General features: G+C 56.2%; 1 long non-coding RNA gene across 1 annotated transcript; it reads left to right on the top strand.

Annotated features, from left to right (window-relative positions):
- Positions 1 to 364: 364 nt before the first annotated feature.
- LOC123276278 (uncharacterized) lies at positions 365 to 11153 on the top strand. Its single transcript, XR_006512624.2, has 3 exons — positions 365 to 502; positions 10808 to 10906; positions 11018 to 11153. It is a non-coding gene; the product is annotated as an uncharacterized lncRNA (long non-coding RNA).
- The last annotated feature ends 1765 nt before the right edge of the window (positions 11154 to 12918 follow it).

The raw sequence follows: 12918 nt of genomic DNA, 5'->3' as shown, positions 1-12918 counted from the left end.
GTGGCGAGCTGCAGGGTGGGGGCCAGGGCAGGGGGAGCATGGTGGAACGTGGCTGCTTCCGCAGTTTGGTAAGCAGAGAAAAGGGGGAAAGATAGGACCCCTCCCAGTGCCATTCCCCTCATCACTGAGAAAATGACTCCTCATGCATGCCTGTGACATGCTGGACACTGTGCTAGGTGTGTCACACTCCAGAGAGAAGGTAACATTGGTTATTCCCATTCCAGGCCCAGAGAGATGGAGGGCTCTGATCTGGGTCACAAGCCAGGCTTTAGAACTACACCCCCGGGAGGAGCAGACCTGGGTTTGTGTCCAGGCCCAGGCTCCTACTTCTGTGACAACCTGGCTCTGGTTTCTTCTATCAAGTAGGGTTCGTGATGCTTGCGTCAAAGGACTTGGTAAATGGAGGACAGTGAAGACCCTTTGCAAACTGTAAGGTTCCAAAGAATATTTTCATCTCTGCTGAGTTTGATGCAGGAATGTCAGAGGATGGCCAGACGAGAAGGTGAGCAAACACCATCCAGCCCTCCTGGTGCCCTCTTCCACGACAGCTCCCCGCCACCACCACCCCATGCCTCGCTCCTCGTGCCTCCCTTTCCCGAGCTGGGTGGACCGAGGCGCTCTTAGATGGAGGCCTCATTTCCCTCAGACCACTTCATGGTTAGGCCGCGCCTCCAGGTGGAAGCCTTGTACAGCCTGCAGCCGGGCCAGGCCGCCCTGAGCCCCAGCCCCGTGCCGAGCGGGCGGCGTCCCCTCCGGCCGGCAGGTGGCAGCACCCGCCCGGGGTTGGGGTCGAGCCTCGGCGGCAGCGCTCACGGAGTGGTTGCTTTCTCCGGGCCGTGTTCCCGCCACCTCTGCGGGGCCGTGGGCGGCCTCAGATCCCCGCCAAGCGCTGCCTTGCCCCGGGCGCTAATTATAAAGCACTGTTGCTCACGCGTCCTCTTTGCTGGAGCTACGGGCTCATGCCGCCGTGGGGTGGAGGGAGGTGTCCCCATGCCAGCCTTCCGCGAGGGCGGCGGTCACGGGACCCTGGGCTCCAGGCTCCCACTTGGGTCCGGAGCACCCCGGCGCGGAGCAATGAAGACACCAGCGAAGGCTGCAGACGCGCAGGCCTCTTGGTGCGGGATGAAGGGGACAGACAGGCCCCTAAAACCATCCCCGTTACCAGGCCGGAGCTGACCCTGGGGTGATTCGCAGAGCTTCATCCTTTACAAAGCACATTCACTCGGTTATCTCCTTGAAATCTCCCACCTCTGTAAAGGAGTGGAGCAGCCCAGGCTAGAATTTCACAGAGGCTCAGAGGTTGAGGGGCCCAAGTAACCAACAGGCATAATCCCAAAGCTTCTGGATTCTCGGTACAATGCTCCTCCCACTGCCCCCGCAGCCCCGGTCCATTCCCTGGTGGCTCTTCTTCTAGGAGTACTGTCAACTCTTCTTCAGGTGTTCAGTCTGTCTCTTTCCTTGGTGAGGGTGAAGGCAGAGGCAGGAGAAGGCTAGGGACACTCCATAATGAGCCCCCATGGCTGGAAATTGGATGGGAGAAGAATAGCCACGTCTGCTGAGTGACCCTCGTTCTCACAAAGGTGCTTTCGGTCAGGAGGAAACAGTCTCAGGGGCAGGAGAGGGAATGGGGTGGCAGTGATGACCCGAGGCCACAGGGCCACACACGAGTGGTCATGGGAGACCCCCAGAGATGGCAAGAGAGAAGGAGCACAATGAAGGAGGTGAGGAGGTGTTATGGGTTGCTTTCCCGCTTCTTCCCAGAAAAGGGAGATGTGGTTGGTTGGCTCCACTGTCCCACCACCCAGCTGAAGCTGCACCTAGCTGGGACCCAAAGACTCTCCTCTCTTTGCTCCCCCACTCCCCTCCCCTCCCAGTTGCTCAGATTCCAATACAATTTCCAGCTAACCAGCATGTCGATAGAACAAGTCGGGCAGCCGGATTGCTGGCCAATTACAGGAAATCATTCTGCTCCACAGCTCAGTGCCCAGGGAGAGGGAGAGGGGGAGGGGGAGGGAGGGAATCTGAGGGAGCAGGCACCCAGCTTGCAGCCTGGGACAGAGCTTCGGGCATTCGGGGGAATGCCACAGCCCCTAGGACGGGCTGGGGTGAGAAAGCAGGGGTGGAGAGGGCGGCTTCTGGGGATGGTCCAGCTGGGGGTTCTTCCTCAGCTTCACATGGAGCTCTGGATCCAGCTTTCCTGTGATGAGAGACCCATGCCCTGAGCCACAAAGAGAGAGAACTGGGGCCTGGAGGCTGAGGGCTAATGAGGAGGGCCCAGGAGGTGAGGCATCTGCTTGGAGGAGAAGGGGGACAGAAGAGGGGTGGTGAGACAAACCTCCTGCAGAACCCTGTGTTTGAGAATGGGGGTGGCACCCAGGCCTTCCTGGCCCAGAGGAGCCCTTCAGGGCCATCTGAGTACCTGGAAACTGGGGCCCACGGGCACAGGGCCTGTGCTTCCACAGCCAGCCATGGACCAAGGAGTCCTGGGGGGCCAGGGAGAGGGGGCTCAAAAAGGAGGAGGGTAGGAAAGGGCTGCAGCCTGCAGCTGAGTGGACCAGCATCAGTCTCACTTGGTGAAGAGAGAAGTCTCATGCCATCGTGCCACCTCAGAAGGTGGGGCACAGAAATGTGGGAGGGTACGAGGGCCTTCTCACTTACCTTCCCAGCCCCTCTCCCTTACCTCCCTGCTCTGGCCCTCAAGAAACTTTCACTCAGATGAAAGGACCCCAACTGCCCCCCACATTCCCTCCGTCTGAATCTATCCCTACCTTCCACATGGACCGGGATGCCCCTTTGCCACCCTCGCCCCCACCTCCATCCCTTATCACATCTTTCCCAGAACTGTCTTAACTACCCCCAGGCTACTCACCCAGCAGACCCTGTGACGCCCTTGCTTCCCAGCGCCAATGATTAGCTCCCCTTCCCAGCCCTGGGGTCTCTCCCCCAAAGTACTGAGAGATCGTTGAGAGACAGAAACTTCCTTATGGACTAACTTTGTCCAGTGAATGACTATTGTTGCTGTGTTTGTCTTGAACCCCAAAAAGAGGCAACTGTGACCCAATGACCCTTTCCCCTGCTCCAGGCTGTAGCCACTTCCCCAGGCTCCTCCCTAATTCCCAGGATCTCACTGCTCCTTCCTGCACTTCCAAACCCTCTCCTTCAGTCCCTTCCAGTGTTGGGGCCTGGATTGGATTCACCCCCAGCACTTGGGCCAACCCAAATGTGGCCCGATGGGCAGACACGGGAGAGGAGATTGACCTGGCTCCCAGGGGAGCTCAGAGAGGATGCTGAGTGGGTGCTGTTGAATGGCAAGGCCACCATCAAAAGTTCCTGTGGTGGGTGTACTGGGAGAGGGGATTCGGCGTCCCGGGACTCCTTCTACCCCAGGGTCCCTGCCCGAGTACCAGGCTTGGGCATCTGGAGTGGGAGTCTCGAGGCTGGCCTTATTCGTGTCCCCGTTTGGCACGTGGAACTGAGATTAAGCCGGCCTCCTACCCGAAGCATCAGCATCGCCTCTGCGGGCCCTCCCTCGGGCGCTTCCTCTCGCGGACCAGGCGCCCGGTGCTCGGCAATCCGGAAGAGGGCGCCCGCCCCGCCCTCGTCTGCGGTGCCCCCCGCCCGGCGCATCGCGCTCAGCAGTCCGCAGGCTCCGTGCCATCGATCGGGCCGCGGGGACCCGGGCGTGCCGTCGCCCCACCCCTCGCTTTTCGCTTTTAATTGAAGTTTGTTTGAGCAGAGCGCGGAGCGGGCAGAGGCAGAAACCAAATATTTAGTTGCTGCAAATTGGCACCTCCAGATCAATTACCCGGCCCGTGTCAGGGCCTGCGCCGCCCCCTCCGCCCCGCGGAATCTCAATGTCGCGGGGCTCGCCTCCATTCCGCCGCACGTTTCTCATCAGCTCCAGCCATACATCACCCGTGGCCGCGAGGGGAACAGATTTTCAATGGGAAAAGACCCCCCGGGGGGGGTCCTCATTGCTGATTCCTGCGGCGCCCTGCGCTGTCTGGCCGGGACCCTCACCAGGACTGGCTGGTGGGAACAGCCCAGGAATAGGAATGAGCCAAAGAGCCAGCTCCAAGCAAAGACTTTGGGTCACACGGACTTTAACTCAATCCCAGTAATGCCTCTTACCCTCTGGGTCATCTAGGAAAAGTTACTCGTGCTCCCGGAGCCTCAGTTTCACCATCTGTAATATGGGGCTCAATCTTCACCTTGCAGGGCTAGTGTGGGGGTCAACAAGGTAGAGGGATAGTGCTCTGCGCTGGGCTGGTACACGGTGGCTCTCCATAGATCATTCTCAGCCCTGCTACGGGGTAAAATAGATTCCAGAATGAAGTGAGGGACGCTGGTTGCAAGTGACTCAGTCAAGCTACTGGAAAATACCAAAGGGAAAGCAGGGGGCAGCCAGAACCCCCCCACCCCCCGAGTCCCTGGCAGAGGCTTGGCAGGCAGCGGGTCCGGTCAGGCTCCATCAGGGAGAGTTCGGACCCGCAGGCCAGGTGTGTCTGGGCAAAACCAGAAGAGGAACTGCTTCTCCAGTACCAAGGATGGAAAGTTAGCTGGGCCTGTAGATGAGCCGAGAGAGCCATGACCCCAAGGCTGGGCCAGGGAAGGAGGCTGGAGAGTTCTGAAGGTCACCCAAGCCTGAGGACCCAGAGGCTGCACCTGTGGCCCAGGTGAGGCGGTGAGCCCTGCAGAGACGTCAGGAAGCTGGGCGGTAGTTGAGGCATGCCTTTCCCGGGCAAGTTATTTGACCTCAGTTTTCCCATGTGTAAAATGGGGCTGACACCCTCCCCTCCCAGAGCATTTGTGAAGAATAAAGGAGGTGATGAATGTGAGAGGGTTGGAAACTCACCAACAGCATTAAGGAGACGGTGCTGAGTCTGTGTGAGTTCCCATGCTCAGTGCTGCTTCCACTCCCTTGCAGGAACTGGAGTCAAATAGTTGGGCAATTTTAAACGGCTGCCACGCCAGACAGAGTGACAGGCATTCTGGGTGGGAGGAGAGTTGTGCAGGAAGGCTGTGGGTCCCAGGCTTGGTGCTCTGAGGGCCCTTCCTTCCCCATCTCACCTTAAACAAAGAGAACCTCCAGACTATCCTTCTCTCAGCTTCCACCACCACCAACTCTCCCCGATAGAGACCTCTGCTCCCACCTTGGCTGACTTCTCAGGGCCGGAGTCACCGTGCTGGAGGAAAGGTTTTTCCCATCAAGCTCAGAGTCTAGGGACCGGCCTGGTGGTGCAGCAGTTAAGTTCGCACATTCCACTTTGGCAGCTCAGGGTTCACGGGTTCAGATCCCAGGTGTGGACCTACGCACCGCTTGTCAAGATGTGCTGTGGCAGGCGTCCCACATATAAAGTAGAGGAAGATGGGCACAGATGTTAGCTCAGGGCCAGTCTTCCTCAGCAAAAAGAGGAGGATTGGCAGCAGATGTTAGCTCAAGGATAATCTTCCTTAAAAAAAAAGCTCAGAGTCTAGATGGGAAGCCCAGGCTGGTGTGGAATCTGGATCCCCAGTGGGAAGCAAACTCACTCCTCAGCCTCTTGGTTTTCCCAACTGTGAGATGGGACCATAGGTGGTGAGCTACTAATTGTGAGGTGCTCGTTGCACTGGTGGGTGACCTCTAGAATCCTACTCACCCCTACCCCCACCTGCAACAGGATTATCTCTGCTAGTAAGACAACCCCACCAGTCTCCTTGGAGATGGCAGTCACCGTTTGTCAAGTCAGTAAGTCCTTCTGACAGTCTACCTTAAATCTCTCATAGCTTCCTTCAGGGAAAAGTTAAAGAACAAACAACAAAAGATAAATGCTTATGGATAGGCGATGCCACACTATTTTTTAAAAATACCCCCAAAGAAGGCAGGGATTGGGAATTACCTTTGGACACAATGCTCTTTACACTAAACATCTTGGCGATAAATATAGCTGTGTAATTCTTTTTTCTCCTTGGCAGAGAGAAAGGCTGAGGCTGGGCAGAAAGGCAGAGGGACCCGAAAATATAAATCAATATGTGACTTTAATATATGTGCTCTCGGTGTCTGTGTGTGCTGGGGGATTATTAGTAACCTTGATTCCAGCTCAGTGTCCATGTGAGGCGGGGAGATGCGAGGCCCCCAGGGAGGAGAAGAGAAATTAGGAAGCCAAATTCTTCTCCTGATTGACACCTGGGTAAACATTATCCCAGCAGAAGGGGAAGAAAAAAGATCAATGCTGGATATTTTTATCACGTTCCAGGGACGGATGAGGGGGAAATTAAAGAAATAGTCCCCTGGCCTCATTGAATATGCTCATCTCCGTGGAAGAGGCAGACAGATGGGGTGGAACCCAGGTGCAGGGGGTGAGCAGAGGACCAGGAATGGGAGGGAAAGTGGGTGTGTCCCAGGGAGCAGTGGCCATTGCCTCTTTTGCCCAGGGGCAGTTATGTGAGTGGCAGCGGGTACAAATGAACATGGCTTTAATGACAGGGCAAAGGCACCAGCTTTGATGGGGGGAATCATAGGCCACAGAATCTAATGTGAGGTCAGACCCTGCCTTCAGTGGAGGGCCGAGGGGGTTTGGTCTTAATGGGGTTGTCAAGGGGATGTTTCTAGTGGGAGTTTCCCGGGCGTGAGGAGGGGAGAGTGGCTTCAGCAGGGGCTGGGGGCAGTGAGTGGCCCAGGGCAGGTCAGCCTCAATGTGGAGAAAGGGGCATCTCTCTGGATTGTCTTGGAAAGTGGGTCTCAGTTCTACAGTCAGGAAAACCTGGGTTCATATCCAGCCCCCACCCCTTCCTGCATATATGCCCTTGATTGGCCGTGTCGTTTGACCTCACAATCTCACCTTCCTTATCTGTAAAATGGAGGCAGGGCACCCCCCTTCCTCTCATTTCTAGAGTTTTTGTTTTTGTCTTTTAAAGATTTTATTTTTCCTTTTTCTCCCAAAGCCCCCCGGTACATAGTTGTGTATTTTTAGCTGTGGGTCCTTCTAGTTGTGGCATGTGGGATGCCACCTCAACGTGGCTTGATGAGCAGTGCCATGTCTGCGCCTAGGATTCCAACCAGCGAAACCCTGGGCCGCCGAAGCAGAGTGTGTGAACTTAACCACTCAGCCACGGGGCTGGCTCCATCTCCAGAGTTTTCAATGAGATTATACAAAACACTGTACAGGGCTGCAGGGCTATTGCTACCTAGAGCAGCGCCGTCCAATAGAAATATAATGCAAGCCACATGGGTGCTTTTAAATGCTCTGGTAGCCACATTTAAAAAGCTCAAAGAAACCGGTGAAATGAATTCAAATCCTATTTTTCTACTTAAATCAATGTGTCTAAAATATCATCATTTCAACGTGTGGCACTAACCACCTTGTGCTCAGTCACCACCTGTGGCAAGCGGCTACCACATTGGCCCAGCACCGATCTGGAACGAGAAGCCCACCGATAGGGGCTTCTGCCTCCGTGACAGTGGGGAGGGGTCTCTGGAGTGTGCCTGTGAACTGCAAGGCAGAGCACCCCTTTGTGTGTGTGTGAGGGACACTTTATGGCTGTAAAGGGGCCATAAGGCCCCGGCAGGAGGCTCTCTGGGGGAGGCAGACGGAGGACAGTGGTCTTCCCTCAGTAGGTCCCCAGTTCTTCTGAACTTTCCGGAATCCCCCAGCCCTTGGTGCAGCCTTATGTGGAGGGAAGAAGCTGCCAGCCAGACTTGGAAACTTTTCATTCCTGATGCCTCTGCTTTCCAGCTGTGGCATCTGAGGCAAGGCCCCTCTCTGAGCTGCACTGTCTGTCAAACGGGGATGGTCATGGTCACCCCCACTTCAGCAGGTGCAGCGAGAATTACAAAGAATGTATGCTTTGGAAGCTGTGAGCACGCTCCAGGAAAAGAGAAATTGAGGAGGAAAGGCAGGGGAGCCTCTTCCAAGGCCGCCCCTTCTTTGGTGGTTATTGCTGGGCCTGTTCTCAGGGGCCACCCTCCTCCTGGGGGAGGCAGGCTCCAGCCGGAGGAAGAGGGTAGGAGCGGAGGCCTGGGAAGGGTGCAATTCTCCAGGAGCCACACAACAAACCCAGAAACGGCTTGGCTGGAGCTCCCTGGTTTGAGGCCAGGACACCTGAGTCCCACTTCTCAGCTGCTCTCAGCACTAGGATTTGTAGGAAGGAGTGAACAGGGCTGTTTCAGGGCATTGCGAAGGGCACTTGGTGCTGGCAGGGAGGCAGCCCTCCTGGGTCTCGCCTGACATTTTCTCCTTATGCTGGGAGCCAGGAAAGGGGGCCTGGCAGCTTGGAGCTCTCATGCCAGCTGGTCCTATGCCCTAAATGGCCCCAGCCCCTATGACCCACCATCCTGGCTGCAGAATTGTCCTGCCAGGGGAAGGTGTGGGGAGACATGCCAGGCTGCCCAGGACCAAGTCCTGCAAACACACCTGCCAGGTTCCAACGGCCACGGGGAGTCCTTAGTTACAGCTTTTGCAGATGCTGCAACTAAGGGGGAGAGCTGGGATTTTAGGAGATTTAAACCCTAGAAGGTCCAGCAGATGGGCTTTGGGAGATCTGTGAACACGCCTCCTGTCCCCCATCATTGAAGACAAAACCTTGTGAGTATGTGTCAAGGCTTACAGGGATCTACGACTCCTGAAAGAGTAAGAGCCACTGCTCCAGCCCCAACACACTCACATAGACACACAAGTACATATACAAATACCCACCCCCAACACACACACAAAGACACTCTCTTTCTTCCTTTTTCAAGTCTCTTCTGTCTTGGTTCCATCCTGCCCAGAACTGCCTCCGCAGACATCCTCTCTCCAGAACCGCTTTACGCCCCTTTTTCCCAATTAGAGACTTTCAGCGATTCCCAGTGCCTACCAAATTCAGCTTCAGACTCTTCCGTTTGGCATCCGGAGAGCCCGCCACCGTAAAGCCCTTTCTTCCTGACACAAACAGGAACCTTGTTTCCAGCCCAATGGGTGGGACTCGTAACCCTGCCGTATGCAGTCCACCCTGCCTGCCTGGGCCCCGGCGGTCTTCTCCTCCTGCAACATCCTTCTCCACGCCCGCTTATTGAAGTCCGAAGGCCGGCACGGCCTGGCTCACATGCCCCTCCTCTGTGAAGCCTTTCACAGCCTCATCAGAAATGCCTGCCCTCCTCGAATCCATCTCCCAGAGTCCCTTGCAGGTCCCAGGCCCTGGACCCTTATCTCTCTCAGCCTCAGACTCTGGGTCACTGGAGACTGCACTTAGCTTGTCCCCCTGTGGAAACTGTAAGCCCCTGGAAGGCAGGGTCTGCTGGGGGAGTCCATGAGTCCTCTCTGAATCTGTCTCCCATCATCACACTCCCTGTCCTGCTCACCCTGCCCCCCCATCACCAAAGTAATCCCAAGGTCAGATGTGAGAAAAATAGATGAAACAACATTTTGCAAATCATGGTGTAAGCTCCGCTCAAGTGCTCCCTCCTCCCCTGTTCTTCCTGGACTCCTGCCCGCCCTTGGCTCTGGTCCCCCTGACCCCTCCCCATCCCCCCAGCCCAGATGTCCGGAGCCTGAGTGGCTCAACTGGAGAGACGTGTGTCTCTCCGTCTCTGGGTCTGGATCTCTGTGTCCCGTAGACATCTGGTCCAGTCTCCCCCATCAGACTGGGATCACCAGGAATGTGAGGACCTACATTTTTTTTGTCTTTTTTCTTTCTTTCCTTTCCCTACTCCATTCAAATAAGGATTCAAACAGCTTTCAGAGACACATGTGACAAGATAAAAAATGAGAGAGGCAGCTTGGGTAGAGGAGGTCCTGCTTTCTCTTGCCCCAGGCTCTGTCTCTGGCACCCAGCAAAGGACACCTTTCAGAGCAGCCCATCATGGGCCTTTGCTGAGCCCATTCATCCTCCTTTCCAGGGACCTCAGGTGCGGACTTGGCTAGTGCCCTCCTCCCTTGCCAACCTGCCAGGCTCCACTGCCAACCCTGGCCCTGCCAGCCCCAGCTTACTCAACCTGGCCCTTCATGCTCTGGCTCTTTCTCTCTCCTAACCCCATCTGCAACCACAGCACATCCCAGCTGTCTGATTAACTCAATTGATTAATTAAGCTCTAATGAGAGCTGTGACTCACCCTTGCAGCTGCTGACCAGGAGGCCAGCCGTGCCAGGAAGGGCACGGGGCCACAGGCATGGGCTTAGGAGGGCCCAGGGGGCAGGATGCTCAGTGGTTGGTGCCACTGGTAGGGGAGGCACGAAGCTTGCCCATGGCTGGGTCTCCTCCAGAGCCCCCCTGGGGGAGGGTGGGAGGGAGGGGTTGCTCTTGGCCAGCCAGTCAGTTCCAGATTGGCACAACTAGCGCCAACCCTGCTGAAGGCAGGGAGGGACTAGATCCCCTTAGAGTCTCACCTGGACTCCCAGAGTCTGGTGTGCCCGAGGCCCAGAAGGTACTGGCCGTGTGGAAGCTGGATACCGACCATAGGGGCCAGGCTTAGCCCTGCCAGCAGCCCAGCTCCCATCATGTGGTCAGGATGCTTCCCCTGCCTGACTGCTGGCTCCCAATCCCAAATACCCACAAGGGCTCTGCGGAGCGAGGCCTGAATTCCAATACCCCCCACCGCTGGCCTCCCCCACAACCCTGACCACTGCCTCCCCCCTCCCCTAGACTCTGTGCCCCCATCTGGGGTGGGGCACAAATTGCTTCCATTAACAACAATAATAAGTTGAATGGAAATTTTCCTCTCACAAAGTACATCCACATCCATTTGCCTCCAGGACCCAGCTAGGCAGAGAGCAGGAAGTCCATTCAAGAGATGAGGAAACTGAGACCACAACATACCCAAACTCACACCTGTTTTTTTCTTGATCCTCAGCCTTTGCATTTATCTTGGGAAAACACATTCCTCTTCAGCTTTGAGGCCTTGGCTTAAAGGTCACTTCAGCCAGGAGGTCCCCGGTCTCCCCAGCTGCAGGTAAGGGCTCTCCTGTTGTGCTAGAGTTGATAACTTGCTCACATCTGCCACTGGGCGGTGAGGGCAGCTGCTGCTCTGTCTGTTCCTCCTCATCCCTGGCACTCTGCTCAGGGCCTCACATGCAGGAAGGACATAAGGAAGATTTGCTGAAGGAAGGACGGAAGAAATGAATGAGCCACCAAAGTGCCAGATTTTCTGATCGCCAGTCTAGTGCTGGCAGGAAGGACACTGCAAAGGACAGGGCAAAGCCGCCCAGTGCGGACATTTCAGCTGTCGGTGCACAGGGACCCAATGCATGCCTGGTGTACTGACCCAAGAGCAAGCAGGTAAGCCCTCCCTCTCCCCTCTGCAGAGAACGTGTGGGACCGACCCAGGAAATCATGGGAGATGGGGGGGCAGACAGGAGAGAGTGGGGAAGGTGTAGCTCTGGGGTGTTAGGACTTCCTTCAGGGGAGACAGGAAGCCTGAGTGGAGACAGAACACTGGCTGGAGAGTCAGAGACCTGCCTGGAGTCCTGGCTTTGCTTGACCCCTCTGGGTGGCTTCGGGCATGTGGCCTCTCCAATTTGGCCTGTGACTTGAGAAAGTCTGATGACATGGGCTCTGGACTTGTTGTCCTCCTGTGGCCTGGGAGCCCTGCAGTCCCCAAGAGACATCTGTGACCAGAGGAAGTGAGTGAGATGGTGATGGACAGTAGGAGCGGGGGGTTGTGACACCCTCGCTCCTGCAGTGGGAGGGGTGATCACAGCCAGGAGCCTCTGGTCCCCACGAAGAGCCCCACCACTCCCCTCAGCCCCTCTGCGGTTGCTGCCCCTCAGATTCAATTTCCAGCTCAGCTTTCACATCGAGCTCCAGCCAGTAACTTTACCGGAGAAAATGATTATGTGATTATTTCAACCTTGCTCCAAACACTGTTTTAATTGGATCTGGGAAAAGGCGATTTGGGCATCAGAGGGCCCCTGCGGGGGCGGAGCAGCATGGGAATGTCAGGCAGAGGCCTGCTAGCTCCTGAGCCGTAAAAGGCAGTGAATGCTTCTGAGCCACCCCCCAGACCCCCAGCCTTGCCCTGATATTCATCCCAGATCTGGGTGAGCCTCAGCAGGAAAGAGGAAATTTGAGGGGTGGGGGTGCTTCCCGGGCAAGCAGGTTGGGGAGGGGAGCTTGCGAGGGGGACAGGAGTCCAGCAGCCGTGTTTCCTGCCCAAAGCAGCCCTCAGCCACTTAGAAAACTGCTTTTCTGCCTATCTCCCTTCTCTGCTTCCAGCTCAGCCCACCTGGGAGCAAATTTTTGCTCAAACACTAGCCCAAGGAAGCAGAATTGGAAAGAACATCTGATTTTCCAGAATCCAGCAGAGCCTTCTAGAGTGATTTGGGATTATCTGCTCCAGGGATCACCCTGCCAGCTTTCTCCCTCCTAGACAGATGATTGGGATTTGACTAGATACTAATCTTTCTAAGCCTCAGTTTCCTCAACTGTGAAAGAGAGGGTTGGTCCTAGGTGACCCCTAAGGCCCTTCCGAGTTCTGAAGGAAGCTATTTTAGCTGATTCCCTGTGTGTCCTCCATGAGGCTGGAGAAGTCCAACCACAGCTCCTTGGTGGCCAATTCTGTGGGGACACTTGTGGGCTCCCAGCCTTGCAGGGCCCGCCTGCTCCAGCGGCTAAGCTTGTCCCTCCCCATCCCTGAGCCAGAGCTCAGTCAGGTGCCAGGTAGAGAAAGTGAGCCTCGGATTGGGGCAGGAGGGCAGGGGTGGGGTGTGTCCCACAGGTAGCGGGGTCGCCAGGAAGGACACAATGTAAGGCCCACCTTTGATTCCATGTGTCTCGGGCTCTCTCTCTGCCTACTTCCACCCATCACCTTAACAAACACCATGTCAATTTTTAAAATTGCTTGAAAGCTGCCATTGTGGAGAATGTGCTCTGGGGAGCTCCCCAGAGCAGGAAAGAATGTGCACCCCCCGCACATCCCCACCAAGACATAGGCACTGAGACTGCGGAGAAGACTGGCCAGGCCCT

The sequence above is a fragment of the Equus asinus genome, chromosome 13 (assembly GCF_041296235.1).
Source record: "Equus asinus isolate D_3611 breed Donkey chromosome 13, EquAss-T2T_v2, whole genome shotgun sequence".
Lineage (NCBI taxonomy): Eukaryota > Metazoa > Chordata > Mammalia > Perissodactyla > Equidae > Equus > Equus asinus.
This window is presented reverse-complemented; position numbering and strand designations above follow the sequence as displayed.